The 17,409-nt window shown below is 37.0% G+C and overlaps 1 long non-coding RNA gene across 1 annotated transcript; it reads right to left on the reverse strand.

Moving 5' to 3' along the window:
• Positions 1–4,770: 4,770 nt before the first annotated feature.
• On the reverse strand, positions 4,771–17,312 carry LOC116421235. Its single transcript, XR_004231539.1, has 3 exons — positions 17,171–17,312; positions 13,637–13,726; positions 4,771–10,635 (listed from the first exon to the last, which is right to left on the reverse strand). It is a non-coding gene; the product is annotated as an uncharacterized LOC116421235 (long non-coding RNA).
• Positions 17,313–17,409: the final 97 nt, after the last annotated feature.

A 17,409-nucleotide genomic window follows, 5' to 3' on the forward strand; every position in this document is an offset into this window, starting at 1 on the left:
TCAAAGAAATTAAATGTCTTTCTCAGAATCCTACCATGGGTATATGCCTGAAGTTGTCACTAGATCTTCCTGACTCCAAGCCAATATCTCTATTCACTATTTTATTTCAAAAGAGAGATGCTTTCTACATCTTATCAGATTTGCAAATATGACAAAAGAGAAAAATGACTAACGTCAAAGGATGCTGAAAAATTAAGGCACTGTTGTAGCTGTGGATCGCTCTAATCATTGTGGAAATCAATTTCTGACAAAAGAGAAAAATGACCAATGTCAGATGCTGGAAAATCAGGGCACTGCTGAAGCTGTGGATTGCCCTAGTCATTGTGGAAATCAATTTGGAACTTTGCCCAGAAAGTTATCAAAGCGTGGTACCCTTTGACTCAACTACTGGCCTTTACCCCCAAAAGTTTAAGGACCAATATGCACAAAATACAGCAGCAAAAGTAGAAATTAAAGGGGTACCAGCTATTTGCAAAATGGCTACACAAATTATATATATATGAGTTAAATGGATAGTTAATAAAAATTATAAAATGGTCACTTCCAAAATAACCAGAACTAGGGAAACTGAGGCAGAGCAAAGAATACAACTAAAAAATTTCCTGCAATTAAAATAACATGGGGGGAGTTGCAAGATAATTATATTTACCCAGGGTCACTTGTGTCTGAAGCAAGATTTGAGCTCAGATGCTGACTTTCCAGCCTGTATTCATTCTATCCACTGTCCCACTTATCCCCTATAATAGTTTGAAGGAAAATAAGTTTGCATATTTTTGAGAAACCAGATCAGTTTTAATGATAAACCAGATGAAGATAAAGCATGGTACCGCCTTCTTGTCAGAAAAATAGTAACTTAATGGTCATGATCAATGTGAGAATGTGTTTTTCGGGACTCTGTATAATTGTGATCAGGGTTCTGTTTTCTTATTTGTTCACAAATGTACATAAATGCAGTGTAGCTAAAAAAGAAAAACTTTTGGCTTTTTAGTGAACTTTAAAGTCAGTATGAATAGTCAAAAGTCAAAAAAATATGAATAGGATGTTAGGGTGTTAAGAGAAGCTGAGTTTTCTGGAATAAGGAAATGCTGATCCCACTGTGCTCTGCCCTCATGAGAACACAGAGAGTCTTGTTCAGTTTGGACACCACTTAGAAAAGAAAAAGATTGATGAGTTCAGAGAACCCATCAGAGGAGGGAAGGGCATTGATACGAATTCTTTGAAGAAACTGTGAATGAGAAACCTAGAGAAGGGTGGGGGGGAAGAAGGAGAATCTCAGTGGGGGAATTGATAGCTATATTCAGGTACTTGAAGGGCTGTCAAGGAAAATGATTTGTTTAGTTGTGTCTGATTCGTCATGACCCCATTTGGGTTTGGTTGTTTGGGGTTTTTTGGCAAAGGTATTGGAGTGGTTTGCATGTCTACTGGGGAGGAAATTTGAGGCAAATGGGGTTTAAATGACTTGCCTAAGATCACATAATTAGTATCTGAGGTCAGATTTTAATTAAGATCTTCCTGACTCCAGGGAGAACACTCTCTACTCTGTCACCTAGTTGCCCAAGAAGAGCTATTCTATTAGCTCTATTAAGTCTCAAAAGACAGAACTAAGTGGAATACATCAATGTTATGAAAAGGAAAGTTTAGGTTGTGTACTAAGGAAAAACAATGATCCAAAAGTGCAATGGCTTCCTTGGGAAGAGGCAAATTTCCCCTCGTTGAAAGTCTTTTTGTAATTTTTATTTTCCTCAGTTACACATAAAACAGCATTTTTAATACATGTACATTTTTATATCTATGAATTATTTTGGAAGAGAAAATCAGAAAGGACAAAAACATAACAGGAAAAAAAATAATGCATGTACTGATTTACATGGTCTCAATAGTTCTCTGGATGTTTTCCTGATTCTTTGTTTCATTTAGCATCACTTCATGTCAATCTTTCCAGGCCTTTCTAAAATCAGGATCTTCCTTTTTGTAGAATATTCACATACTTTCATGTACAATAACTTATTCAACCATCCCCCAATTATAGGCATCTACTCATTTTCTAATTTTTTGCCACTACAAAAAAAGGGCCACTCCAAACATCTTTGCACATGCAAAAATGCGGGTTCTTTCCCCTTTTTTGATTTCTTTAGGATATAAACCTAGTATTGGCACTGCTAGATAAAATTAGTTTTATAGCCCTTTAGACATAATTCCAAATTTCTATGTCGAATGGTTAGATCATTTCACAATGCATTAGTGTACCAGTTTTGCCATATCCCAACATTTATCTTTTCCTGTGAGATGTGGGATGGTACTCCAGAGTTGTTTTAATTTGTATTTTGATTTAAGAACTTTCTATAGATGGCTTTTTCATCTGAAAATTGTTCATATTTTTTGACCATTTATTAGGGAATGGTTTGTATTATAAATTTGACTCAATTCTTTGTATTCATTTTAGAAATGAGGCCTTTTATCAGAACATTAGCCATAAAATTTTCCCCAGCTTTTGGCATCCCTTCTAATTTTGTGCAGACTTTTTTTTTTATTTAATAGCCTTTTATTTACAGGTTATATGCATGGATAACTTTACAGCGTTAACAATTGCCAAACTTCTTGTTCCAATTTTTCACCTCTTACCCCACCCCCCCCTAGATGGCAGGATGACCATTAGATGTTAAATACATTAAAATATAAATTAGATACACAATAAGTATACATGACCAAAACATTATTTTGCTGTATAAAAAGAATCAGACTCTGAAATATTGTACAATTAGCTTGTGAAGGAAATCAAAATGCAGGTGTGCATAACTATAGGGATTAGAATTCAATGTAATGGTTTTAGTCATCTCCCAGAGTTCTTTTTCTGGGCATAGCTAGTTCAGTTCATTACTGCTCCATTAGAAATGATTTGGTTGATCTCGTTGCTGAGGATGGCCTGATCCATCAGAACTGGTCATCATATAGTATTGTTGAAGTATATAATGATTTCCTGGTCCTGCTCATTTCACTCAGCATCAGTTCGTGTAAGTCTCTCCAGGCCTTTCTGAAATCATCCTGTTGGTCATTTCTTACAGAACAGTAATATTCCATAATATTCATATACCACAATTTATTCAGCCATTCTCCAATTGATGGGCATCCATTCAGTTTCAGTTTCTAGCCACTACAAAAGGGCTGCCACAAACATTCGTGCACATACAGGTCCCTTTCCTTCTTTATAATCTCTTTGGGATATAATCCAGTAGTAACACTGCTGGATCAAAGGGTATGCACAGTTTGATAACTTTTTGAGCATAGTTCCAAACTACTCTCCAAAATGGTTGGATTCGTTCACAACTCCACCAACAATGCATCAATGTCCCAGTTTTCCGCATCCCTCAACAATCATTATTTTTTCCTGTCATCTTAGCCAATCTGACAGGTGTGTAGTGGTATCTTAGAGTTGTCTTAATTTGCATTTCTCTGATTAATAATGACTTGGAGCATCTTTTCATATGACTAGAAATAGTTTCAATTTCTTCATCTGAGAATTGTCTGTTCATATCCTTTGACCATTTTTCAATTGGAGAATGGCTTGATTTTTTATAAATTAGAGTTAATTTGTGCAGACCTTTAATCAAAGATGCCCATTTTGCATTTTGTAATGTTTCGTTCTTTGGCCATAAATTACCCCTTCCCCAAACATCTGAGAAGTAAACTTTTCTTGCTCTAATTTTACATTAACACCCTTTAAACTGAATCCATGTACTCATTTTGACCTTATTTTGATATAAGGTATGAGATGTGGGTCTATACAGAGTTTGAGTCAATTTTCCAGTTTTCCCACCAATTTTTATCAAAATAGTTATCCCAAAAGCTGGAGGTTTGGGGTTTATCAAACACTAGATTACTCAAGTCATCAATTGTGTCACCTTCACACTATTTCTTAGCCAATACCATGTTTTGATGACGCTTAATACTAGTTTTAAGTCTGGTACTGCTAGGCCCAGTGGCATTTTTCATTAATTTCCTTGATCTTTTGTTATTCCAGATCAATTTTTTTCCTAGCTGTATAAAATATTTTTGGCATTTTAATATGACACTGAACAAGTCAGCTAATTTAGGTAGAATTGTCATTAGCTCAGCCTACCTATAGGTAATCTTTGTTCCAATTGTTTAGCTCCGACTTGTGTTTTGTAATTATGTTCATATAGTTCCTGGGTTTTTGGCAAGACACCCAAATATTCCATCTACAATTTTAAATAGGCTTATTACTTGCTACTGGGCTTATTACTCACAAATAGAAATGCTGATCCTGCAACTTCGCTAAAGCCATTTCAAGTAGATTTTTGGGTGATTCTTTAGGATTTTCTAGGTATATCCTATCTGCAAAATGTTTTATCCAATTCCTTATTGCTCAAGCCAACATTTCGTATATTGAGCAATAAAAATGGGCATTATCCTGATCTTATTGGGAATGGCATCCAATTTCTCTGATTAATTTTGATAATTATGCAAATAGCTTTCCTTATATTGAACCAGCCCTGCATTCACTTGGCCATATCTTGCCATTTAAAAATTTTTGATTAGGGAGATGCGTTTTGGCTCTTTATACAAGTTAGTGGCAATACTCCTTTGCCTATTTTTCCAAATAGTTTACTTGGTATTACAATTGTCCTTGAACATTTTTTTCTTAGGGAGAGATGACTGGCTTCATTTTTCTAAAATGGGGTTATATAATTTCTGCTAATATATTTTGTAAATATATTTGGGCAAAATAGCAAAATTTCCTCTCCATTGGTAGGTAAGTTCATCCTTTTAATTTAATGCTGGTAATTTGGTTTTTCCTTTTCCTAATCAAATTAACCAAAGGTTTATTTTGTCCCATTTTCCCCAAAACCAGTTCTTAATTTTTAGTTTTCTCACAATTTTATCACTTTTAATTTTCAGAATTTCTAATATTTAATTGGGTGAGGGGTATTTTTTTCCAGTTTTCTAGTTTGCATGCCCAATCCATTCATGAACAATTTGTTATTCTCTTAGATGAAATTTTTGTCCCTGACCCTTTATTGAATTATTGCATCATGATCTGAAAAGGAAGCATTTACTATTGATGCGTTTCTGCATTTGTGAGTTTTTATGCCTTTATGTCCTAATACATGGTCAATTTTTACAGGCCATGTACTGTTGAGCAAAGTGTATATATATTTCCTTTCTATTTTCTCCAGAGGTCTATCATTAACTAAATTAACCTATTTTCTAAAATTCTATTTCGCCGTGTTTAGTTTTAGAGGTTGAGGTGCCCCATTAGTAGTTTTGCTGTCTATTCCTGTAACTGGGTTAACTTCTCTTAAGAATTTAGATGCTGTTCTTGGTATCTGTTTCAGATATGTTTCTTATAAAAACATTGTATGATTCTGTTTAATCCACTCTGCTATATCCCTTTTAATGGGAGAATTCATCCTATTCAGTGTTACTAGTGTTTCCCTCCATCCTATTTTTTCCCTGTTTATGTATTTTTCTTCTTTCCACACAGTCCTTAGTGATTTCTGACTTACACTGACCTTAATCTACCCTTCTATCACTGCTCTTCTCTTCTCTTACCCCCTTTCTCCTGCCCTCCCTTCTATCCAGCCCATTCATTTCCCCTTTTTTCTCCTACTTCCTCATAGAAGAAAAATTTCTATATCTGAATGTTATTCCCACTTTGATTCAGACAATACTCCTTTTCCTCTGTTGTGTTTTGTGCCACTTTGTGAAATCTCATTTATCCGATTTTACCTCCCCTTTCCTCTTCAAGTACAATCTTTCTCACCCCCTTAATTTTTTAAATGTTTCAGAGTAAATTTATACTCACCCCCTGTGTCTTATGTATAACTATTCTCTGTATAACAGTCCTAATAAAAGATATAGCTCTCAAGAGTTAAATATTTTCCCATCTAGGGATGCAAAAAGTTTAACCTTTAAATAATGTGAGTTTTCTCCTTCTCATTTACCTTTTTGAGGTACTTCTTGAGACCTGTGTTCAAAAATCAAATTTCCTGTTGAGTTCTGGTCTTTATTTAAAATGGAAATTGATTCCCTTCTTTGAAGGGACTCTTTCCCCTGAAAGATAGGAGTCTTGCTGGGTAGTTGATTCTTGGTTGTAATCTCAGGTCCTTTGCTTTCTGGAGTATAGAATTCAAGGTCCTCTGATCCTTCATTGTAGAAGCCGTCAGATGCTGGGTAATCCTGACTTCTTGATATATGAATTCTCTCTTCTGGCAGCTTGCAGAATTTTTTCCTTGAGAGTTAAGTGTTCTGGAGTTTTGCAGCAGTTTCTTTCCTTTTCCCCCACAGATTGATACATTCTTTCAATGACTATTTTGCTCTGGTTCTAGAATATCAGAGCAGTTTTCCTTGATGATCTCTCAGAGAATACTATCCAAGCTCTTTTTTTGGTCATGGCCTTCAGGTAGGTCAAAATTTTTCAATTCTCTCTCCCATGGATCGATTTTTCAGGTCAGCCATTTTTCCAGTGAAGTCAGCTTCCATTTGCCCAATTCTTGTTTAGTTTATAATTTTTCTTCAGTTAGCTTTTAAATCTTTTAATTTTAAATTGTTTTAAGATGTTTTCTTCAATGGATTTGGCCAATTGCATTTAAAGGACTAGTCAGTTTTTGTCCTTTTCCAAGCTATTGACTCACCTTTTTTTCCAATTTTTCTCATTTGCCTTTTAAAATCCTTTATGCAAACTTCCAAGATGCCTCTTTTGAGACCAATTCCTATCACCCTTTGAGATTTCCCATGTGGGCATTTTGTCCTCTTCTGAATTAGTATTTTGGTGGCCTTTTATCATGACAGTAGCATTCTCTGGTTAAGGTTCTTTTCGATTTCTTGCTCATTTTTTCCCTATTTTGTGACAATATTGAGCGCTGCTGTGTGTGATGCATTGTGCAATGGCTTTCTTGGGAAGAGATAAGCATCCCTTCATTGAAGGGCTTCAAGAAAAACCTTGTTGCCTACTTGTCAGACATGTTGCAGATAATTTCTTAAGGTATAAGTTGTACCAGATGGTCACAGGTACCATTCCAGAATTGAGAATTCTATGAAAGCTTATTCTTGGCTAATTTCAATCACTTTTAAAAATAGATGTTAATTCTTTCACACTAAGGATGTCATGCAATTATAATCTTCCAGAATGAAAAGGTCCTTTAGGGTCCACTCAGTATTCCCAAGTCATCAGGTTATCACACAATCATGAGTTATAAAAAAAAAAAATTAGCATCCAATTAAACTGAGGCAAAGTGATCAGCGACTTTCCTAAGCAGCAAAGCAGTATACTAGGTTTTGGATTTTTTCTGAGAGCTTTTGGAATAAATCTTAGAACTTAATGGCTTCAGAAGATTATATTTTGTGAGGCAATTGAGATTAAGTGACTTGCTATAAACTAGTGTTAAGTGTCTAACTGAGGCTGGATTTTAACTTGGGTCCTTCTGACTCCACAGAGCTAGTGCTACATCCCCTGTGCCATCTAACTGCCCATACTTTTGCTTTTAAAGAGAATGGCTTAATCTGAAGGAAGGAATTTGGAGTAGTTGGAATTTGATGAATTTACCATAGATTTGCTGAGGAAACATCTGGAAACAGCATCTTCCCACTGATTTTCAAATCACTGAGATCTGTCTCAACTGAACTAAAAGATCTCTTAAGGACCAGTCCAGTTTTATGTAATCATTGGCAGCCATAGAATCAGAAAAGTACTTAGAATTAAATGATTAAAATTCCTTAACAAGCAAGAAAAGTTGTGACTTCTATAGCCTGAGGAGAAACTTTGGTTTAAAGATTTTATTTTGGCATATCTTAATCTTAATTTAAAAAAATAGAAATCTCTTAAGACTTTAGTAGCATCATAGAATTAAGAGCTGAAAGAAACCTTGACAGCCATCTAGCCTAAACATTTCACTTTACAGATGAGGAAACTGAAGCCAAGAGTCATGTAGAGATCTCTCCTAATTCCTACTGGTGTTAAGGAACAAATCTTGAATTTGAACTCAAAAGTCTGATTCCAAAAGTCATTTTTCACTGCCCCAACTTAACTGTGAATTTAGAAATGTGATGCTCCACCCTGGGCTTCAGTATCCCTCTATGTAACATGGAAACTTTTGAGCACAGAACTCAATTTTTGATTCTATGATTTCTCAGATATTTGGAGCAAACTTTGTGAAAACTATAGATACTGTTAACAGGAAACAGGATCCCTGTTACATCCTTACCTGCAGTACTACACACCACCACCAAGGGGCCCCCAATTGCAACCAGATTGCACCATTCAGAGAGAATTCTTCCAATTCCTTGGGATCTCTCCAACTAGCCTGCCAACTTTTTTTTTCCATATTCCCTCAGAAGTGTAGACAGGAGAGCAGGGGTAGAAACATTTTGGGGCTTTTGAAGAAAAACTGTTCACGTTTTTCCTCTGGCTCTGGCCTCAAGGTCTGAAGGATTAAAACCACCCATCCTGCCCCAGGGGATGGATAGCCTTAGGCTAAGAACTGAAAGCTGTGAAATGTGTCTTTTATCTTCATTTCTCAGTCCATCAAATATATTAAATATCTTCTCCCAAATCTCCCTTAATTCACCAAACATTTACTAAGCACCCACAGTATTCCAAGCTCCCTTGCTGGGCACTACATTATAAGATTCCGAACCAGAGAGGACTGCAAACATGGTTTTGTGTCCACTCATCTCATTTTATGGATAGGGAAACTGAGGCTGAAGGAGAGGAAGAGACTTGCCAAAGAGCAGATAATCAGCAACAATGGTTCTGAAATAATGTCTGTGAATGTCAATTAGCTATCGTCCTTTCTTCAGGGACTTTGGGGGATTTATACATGCACAAGCATTTACTTTTTTGTACCACCAATGTGATCTTTGAGGCGAGCACTTTCTTCAACCCGCAGATCATAACCCAGATATGCCTGCCACGTCTGACCAAGCATTGCCTTTATCCTCTTGTATATCAGCCACAAAGGGTCCATCAGCACTGGGACAGAAGATCCCAACTCTGATTCTCAGTCCTCATGTAACTTAAATGACTTTCCCTCTAAGTCTCAGTTTCCCCGTCTATAAAGTGAGATACTATTCTTTATAATTATCTCTTTTTAGAGTTTCTAAATACTTTCCACATCTTATGTCATTTATGCCTCACAATACTCTTGTCAGACATAATTCATCCCCCTCTAGGCAGCTGTTCCTGACTCCACACTTTCTCTACTTTGCCACAGAAATCTCTTCACTCTGGAAGTTCACTCTACCCTCTTCCACAATGTGGCATCTTTCTCTGATTGGCTGGTTCCTCCCAGAACCAGGTCAGCTTCAGTCTGCTCGTCAAACCCTCAGGACTCTTTAGCATGCCCTAGTATAGCCTCTTATCTACTTTTAAGCTCCCACAATAAAAAATATTGTGAAAGCAAGATTAGGGAAAAAACAAGGTAGGGGGTGGAAAATGTGACAGGGAAGCTCCATTAGACTATAAGCTCCTCAAGGACGTAAGTTTGTATTCCAACACTTAGCATAGTGTCTATACAAAGTGCTACATAGTACTTTTTGACTTCCACAAAAGCTCTTGTCCTTGTTTTATAGACACGTGTACTCCATGTACGTGTCCAATATATCACGTGTCCAAATTCATATAGGGACAGTTTGTGGTACAGGGTTAAATGAACTTTAGCTTCATGGCATGGGGGCTAGCACCCTGAGTTCAGGGCTGAGAAGACTTCATCCCTCTGACATTTATAGCTATCAAATGGATTAATCCCTCCAAGCCTCAGGTAATTCTCAAAAAGCTCTAGAGATGGTGAGTTCTCTCTCACTGGAGGTCCTTAAGCCAATTCTGGTCAACTCAATGTCGCACATGTCTTTTGCAGGGATTCTGCCGGTATATTGAACTAGATGACTTCCGAAAACTCTCCCAACTTTTTAAGCTTCGGATAATCCTCTCGAATACAGGAGACACCATCTCCCACTTGGTTAAGGAGAGAACTGATAAGCTCGTGGATTTAGGAATAGTAGCAATCATAGATACCATTTATAATCCAACCCTTCATTTTACAGATGAGGAAATCCAGGCCCAGAGAAGTGAAGTGACTTGCTCAAAATCACACAAGTAGCAAGAGGCAGAAACAGGATTTGAACCTGGCTCCTTTGTTCCAATGTTTCCATCTTACCATCCTTCACACTGGGAATTCCCTTCTCTGATGATCACAGATCCTGTTTTTTGTTCCTAATTTTGCAGATGGGGAAACGGGCTCGGTGATTTGTAAAAATCCCCAACAGGTCAATACCCCCTCCAGGTATAGAATTCTGGTTCAGATGAATGAGACGACAGAACTTCCATCTCAGTTTCTAGGCCGTCGCTCATCATCTTGACCTATGTCCTGTCACTGGACTCATGGCAATGGAAGCGAGAGTGGGGCTGATGACTGCACAGCCCCGTTTCACTTAAATCCAAACCCCTTGCAAGTTGAGACATCACCCTCCTGATGTCACTGACCCTCTTTGAGAATGAAGGCTAACATCTCTTTTGAGTGTCCATGTTTTTACGATCACATCCACTGAAATAGTCTTAAGAGGAATCATTTGAATTGGGGATTCTGAAGGCATTATTCTATCCAATGCACCATACTGCTCCTTAATATTCAAAAGCAAAAAGGGAAAAAGGGAACAAATATTAAAACATTATATGCCAAGCATTGCGCTAAACATTTACATTATTATTTCATCAATGATTAATTCAGACTGTGGTACTTTTAGTTAAGAGGAGGAAATGATCACCGAGGGCAGGTTGACTGTAAAGGATTATGTAGAGAAAAAACTTCAAAGGACTTTGAAGGAAGGCTGGGAACTCAAGGCCCTCAAAAGCTAGGGGAAAGAAAGCCACTCTGGACCACAATGTTGAGAGCAAAATGTCAGATGTCAGGGGACTTCTGACATGTTCAGAGTACCATGAGTTCAGGAAGAAGGAAGGTTTATGGAGAAAAACTAAGAGGGGAAAGTTTATGCAAGAGTAATAATTTTTTTTCTATCAGTCAGTCAACCATTAACACTTGATTAAGCACCTGTTATTCATTCAGGTCTCAACCTTTGTGACTCTTTTTGGGATTTTCTTGGCAGATCCTAGAGGTATTTGCCATTTTTTTCCTCCAACTCATTTCACAGATGAGGAAACCAAGGCAAATGCTGAAGTGACGTGCCCAAGGTTATACGGTGTCTGAGGCTGTATTTAAACTGAGGGAGATGTCTTCCTGAATTCTAGGCCCAGCACTCTGCACTATGTCACCTAGCTTCTACTTTTTCAATACCTACTATGTGCCAGGTACTGTGCTAAGGTCTGGAGATACTAAGGGAAAGACATTTTCTATAGAGATCTCTAATGGGAAAGATAACATACTAACAATCACGGACAAAATATGTGTACTCAGAGTAAAGCACTAGAACATGGGATGAAGTGATGGGCAAAAGAGGTAATGACAGGACCAGGGAAGGTTTCAAGATAGGATTTGAGCTGAATCTTGATGGATATCAGGGAACCCAAGAGGCAGAGATGAGTCAAAGGAGTGTTCTAGACATGGAGCTAGCATAGTAGTAGCATAGTGATGGGGATGTCATGGGAAAAAAAAAACAAGGAGCATCACTGAGTGTGTGAAAGGAGTGAAGTGTCAACAGACTAGAAAAAAAGGAGCCAGGTTGAGAGGGGCTTTAGAATCCAAAATTTGTATGTATATCTGTTTTACTTATATACGTATATGTATTGTGTATCTACACATTACATATAGACAGGCAAATGGATGGATGGATGAATGGTTGAAAAGATTCTAGGGAAAATGTCCTATATAGAAGACAAAATGGCACACAGCATTTGTTTTGGTTTCTTCATGACCCTGAAAAAGTTGAGTCCAGCCCTGACTCCAACCTTCAAAGGATCATTGGGGAAATCTTCTGCAGAAGCTCCAGCCATCAAGGCAGAGATGGTACTTGTGCATTCCACTCCTGGAGAGCCAGTGTCTCTTCCCTCCACAGTCAGCATACACATGTTCCCAGGAAGTCTTTCCCTAGGGTATAACCCAGTGCCTCCCCCTCCCATTCCTTTTCTGACAGTTGGACCATGACTTCAGGAATGCAGCTAGAAGAGAGGTGGCCCCATTATGTCTGCAAGAGTTTATAGGTGCATCCATTACTGTCAGTCACCCAAACTCTCCCCAGCCTTCCCTACTCCTCAGTCTTAAAAGGTTAAGTTCTCATTAATGTGTTCCAGGAATTTCAAAGCCAGCAGACACTTTGGGACTTACCTAGTCTGATTCATACCTGAGCAACCAGTCTCTTAAAACCTACCTCATTAGGGCAGCTAAGTGGTGCAGTGGATAGAGCACCATTTCTGAAGTCAGGAGGACCTGAGTTCAAATCCAGCCTCAGACACTTACTTCCTGTTTGTGTGACCCTGGGCTTTTAATCCCAATTGACTCAGGAAAAAGAAACCCTACCTCATAGTGGTCCTGCAGCCTTAACTGAATCCTTTGCTTGTAATCATCTATGATGGACAGCCCCCCAAGCCTATCAGCAGTCATTCGTGGACAGATCTGTTAGGGCTACACTTTGTTGATTCATTTCTCTCCAAGTCTGAACATAATGCTACCATTATTGTGGTGATATGTGTATAAATGTGTGTATCAGAAGACTGAGGGATTGGGAATTTTCTTGAAATCAATTTTCCTAGAGAGATGCCAGTCACTTAACTTCTCACTTTCCACAATAATGAAATGAGAACTAGAAGACTTCTCTAAGATTCTTTCCCACTCTATATCTATCTATATGACCTTAGCCAATTCACTTCCAATTCCTGAGAACTCATAGTTTCCTGAACTATAAAAAGAAATTAGATGTCTTCCAAAGTACCTTCCAGATCTACACCTATGATTTAAATTGGCTTAAGAAACCCTAAAATTCAGTTGCAAAGGAACACGGCCCATTTGTCTTTCAAAAAAAAATGCTCTCCAAGAATTCCCTCTTCCTATAAATCTCAGATTCAGATGCCTCTCCCTTCTAAATGTGCTAGAATCTGGAAATATAAAGACAGAAATTAAACATCCCTCTGCCTGCAAGAAACTTAAAAGAGTATGTGGGGAAATATATATATGCATGCTAAATGTATCTGTATCAAGAGTGATTAGGGGAACTTCTGATTGGTTCGCTTGGTTTAACCTCTCAGGAGGCAAGCAAATGGAGATATGTGCCTTGATCACTCCTGCTACTTAAATCTACAAAACAAATGCATTGTTCCATCTTTTTCAGTCATGTCCCACTCTTTGTGATCCCATTAAGGGTCTTACTGGCAGATACTGGAGTGATTATTTGCCAGTCTCTTTTTCAGCTCATTTCACAGATGAGAAAACTGAAGCAAGTGGGATTGATTTGACTTCTCATGGGTCACAGCATAGCTAATAGGTGTCTAAAGCCACATTAGAAATCTGGTCTTCCTGGCTCTAGGTCCAACCTTCTATCCATTGTAGCACTTCAAGTCCTGCTTCAAGGCAGAGCCAGAGTTCTTATATTAAGTTCACATTATAGAGGAGAAAAAGACAAGAGAAGGTATCTTGATTTTTACATTGCTAATAAGTACCAAAATTCAGGTCACCTTTGAAGTTCAAGACAGTGTCCCTTTATGGCATTCTTCCATCTTCACCTCTTTCACAGAACATTTGCTTCTTTCCACTCACATCAAGATCTGCTTTCAAAGACATTTACAATTGAATTGGTCCTCAAGTCATCCAATTTGACCCCCACCCAAACCTTAAATTCTAGTAATAGAACCTTGACAAGTGGTTATCTAGCTGTTAATGATTTATAGTGACAAAGGAACCATTAAAATCCTATGTATTGTACAACATGACCTTGTGAGATAGGTAATATCAAAAACACTAATAGTGATGGTTACTAGATAATCGGCATTTGGTTTTAACTTTTTTAGGGTTTAAAAAGTGCTTTTTATTGTCTCAATCTTTTCTACAAGCCTAGGAGATAAACACTTTCATTATCAGGAAGTTGAAGCTCAGGTTAATTCTGTTGCTCAAAATCCCATAGCTTGAGAGTGCCTGTGCCTGAAGTTTCAATTTGTACTAGGTCCTCCTGAATCCCAGCCCAGAACTTTACTATATAAGAGCTGGGAAGGATCTTAAAAGACATCTAACTCTCTCTAAAAAAAAAACAATTCATATGAATAACTGTTTTGGCAGCAACCTACTTATTTTTCCTAATATCTGTCTCTCTTCCTAGAGAGCAATCCTTTGAAACAATTTTTTAAGGAACAATCTTTTTTTTTTGGTGACTAGTGGGTAGTCCCATTTCTTTAATAGTATTTTATTTTTCCAAATTCATGTAAAGAGCATTTTCTATTATGGTAGTCACCTACTAGTGGCTGCTGGGAATCAATCCTTAACTAGCAGAATAGATCCCGATCCCTTCATGTGAGAGGATGATAACACAAGGAGACAGAGACATCCTCTAACCTCTCTCCTCCTCTTCCCTCTTTCCTCCAATTTATTTTATCCCTAATTCACAAGCAACACCTGAGAATAAAGGCTAAGTTGCAATTCCTTCAAGTGTGTTATGATTCACAGCTGTGACAGCTTTCCGAGAATCCACCTGTCCCTTCACACTTAGGCATGGCCTTTAACAATGTTCAACATTCAGTTTGGTGAAACCATGTTTTACAAGTTTTTTTTTCCCCTCTCTCCCCACTTCCCTCTCCCCAAGACAGCAAGCAATCCAATATTAGGTTAAACATGTGCATTTCTAAACATTTCCATGTTTGTCATGCTGATCGGATCAAAAGGGAAAGAAATGAAAAAGTAAAACCACAACAAGCAAACAAAAACAAAAAAAAAGGTGCTTTGTTCCACATTTGGTCTCTATAGTTCTCTCTCTCTGGATGCAAATGGCACTAGTGTAATCATTTTGAATCACCTCATTGTTGAAAAGAGCCAAGTCCATCACAATTGATCATCACATAATCATGTTTTAATGTGTACAATGTTCTATTAGTTCTGCTTACTTGGCATCAGTTCATGTAAGTCCTTCCAGCGTGCTCATCATTTCTTATAGAAAGCATTCATATACCATAACTTATTCTACCATTCCCCAATTCATGGGCATCCACTCAATTTCCAATTTCTGACCACTACAAAAGGAGATGCTAACAAACATTTTGCATGTGTGGGTCCTTTTCCCTCTTTTATGATCTCTTTGGGATACAGACACTAAATTTAAAAAGGAATAAATAGCTCATCAAAACTAGCCCACATAGCAGATCTATTCAACCCCCATCTCCATCTTCCACCTCTGCACCGAAGTCTAGAGAATATCTTCTATCTTCATTTGGCTTATTTTGCAAATGGAGACACCAAGACCCAGGAAGAATTAACATTATTGAATTTGAAACCTGGAGATCTGATTTTAAATCCTAATTTTGCCACTGCCTACCTTTGTGACCATGGTCAATTCCTTCATCTTTCTAGGACTCAAGTTTTTTTATCTGTAAAGTGGAGGGGCTGAATGAAAGACCCCTCTATGATTTTTTTTTCATCTCTAATTCTAACTTTTTGTTCTACTGCTTGTCTGTGGCCATGGGTAAGCTATCCAAGATTTTTGGATTTTATATTTCTCATCTGTAAAATGAACAATTGAACAATCTGATCTTTAAAGATCCTGTTCATCACTGATATCAACATCCTAAAGTGATTTGTCCCTTGTGCCCTAATCAATCCATCACTCCTTGCCCAACAATTTAATATTAGTTCACTAAGTATTTTCCTCAATTTAAGAACTCTGATAATCAAACTTATAGACCAACCATAATTAGGACCAAGATAAAATGTACTTTCCACTTCCTTCCCAAGAAAGGACGGACTTAATACAGACTTGGCACATCTACTCTATGGGAGTTTTGTTTTGCTTCATTCACTATGAGTATGTTTTACAAGAATTTCCTTTTATCTTTTTTCAATTGGGGAAGGGGAATGATGGAAAAGAAAAAGAATATTTTGTTCATTGAAAAAAATTAAATTAAAATACAAAAGTTAACAGGATGAGGCATCAGATTAGCTGACTTAGTGGAAAACACTTTTGATCACAACTTTCATGGGAATTGAAAATTTAAACCATCTAAAATCTTTTTAAATCTCTTGTTTAATCAGTATAACAGGGATGGTCTCACTTCTAAATTTTTGTTCCTAGTACCTAGCACTGTGCCTGGCTCTTTGTAAGGGATTAATAAAGGCTTATTCATTTGATCTCCAAAGCATTCATTAGATAAGCATCTATTATGTGTCAAAAACTGTGCTAAGGGATAAGGATACAAGCACAAAGAATGCCTTAATTCCTAATCTCTTATAATAATAATAGCTGGCTTTTATATATTATCTTGAGATTTATCAAATACTTTGTAAGTACTATTATCATTTGGTTCTCTCAGCAACCTTGTGAGAGAATGCAATTATCCCCATTTTAAAGATGAGGAAACTTACCAAGATTGGCAATTATATTATACATATCTTATATATATGTATATATATATATATATATATATATATACATATATATAAGATAGGTTTTGAAGACAGGTGTTCTTGATATCAATTTCTGCCTTAACTCTATTGAGATGAAAACTACATGTATAAAATATGTGAACAGGCATATAAAATGAATAAACACAAATATTGATTAGGAGACATTATACCTAGAAGAATCAATGTTTTACCACTCACAACAAATCTCATTTTCACTTTTATTTCAAAATAACTAAAAAGAAAATGTGGCCTACTGTGCTTACTTATATTTTTTCCTCTTTTAACAAGGAATTCAATATATTCCAAACACTTAGGCCTTCCTCTGCCCCCCAAAAGATTAAAATCTATTTCACCTGTTCTGGAAAAGTTGACCAGGTATATGTCACCAGCACAGAATAAGGTAAAAGATTGAAACATTAAGAAAAACTCAGCATTATAATTTAATTTCCTTAGATAGCAAACACATACTACTAATCTCAGTCATAAACACACATGATTTTTAGATTCTCATGTACAATACTGACAGTTCAATCTTACTCCTTTGAGAAACTTATCAAAAACTATGATATGCCCATTAAAATGCATTATAATAAATTAGACTATACCTGTTTCAACTTCTGATGGTTGATTTCCCTTAAGGTGCAATTTCTTTCATTGCCTGATAAAGCATTCTTGTCTGGAGTGTGGTTTGTTTTATATTTTTTAATGCTGTGCTTTTAGCTCTGACTGGATTTCTTTTGGTGATGAAAGATCTTTTGGTGATGCAAGATCTTTGAAGAGATCTTGCACTTGGGCAGTTGTCACTGGGATTTCAAATTTTCAACAGCAGTTGCCTCTGTTTTGA

This window comes from Sarcophilus harrisii, chromosome 2, assembly GCF_902635505.1.
Source record: "Sarcophilus harrisii chromosome 2, mSarHar1.11, whole genome shotgun sequence".
Classification (NCBI taxonomy): Eukaryota; Metazoa; Chordata; class Mammalia; order Dasyuromorphia; family Dasyuridae; genus Sarcophilus; species Sarcophilus harrisii.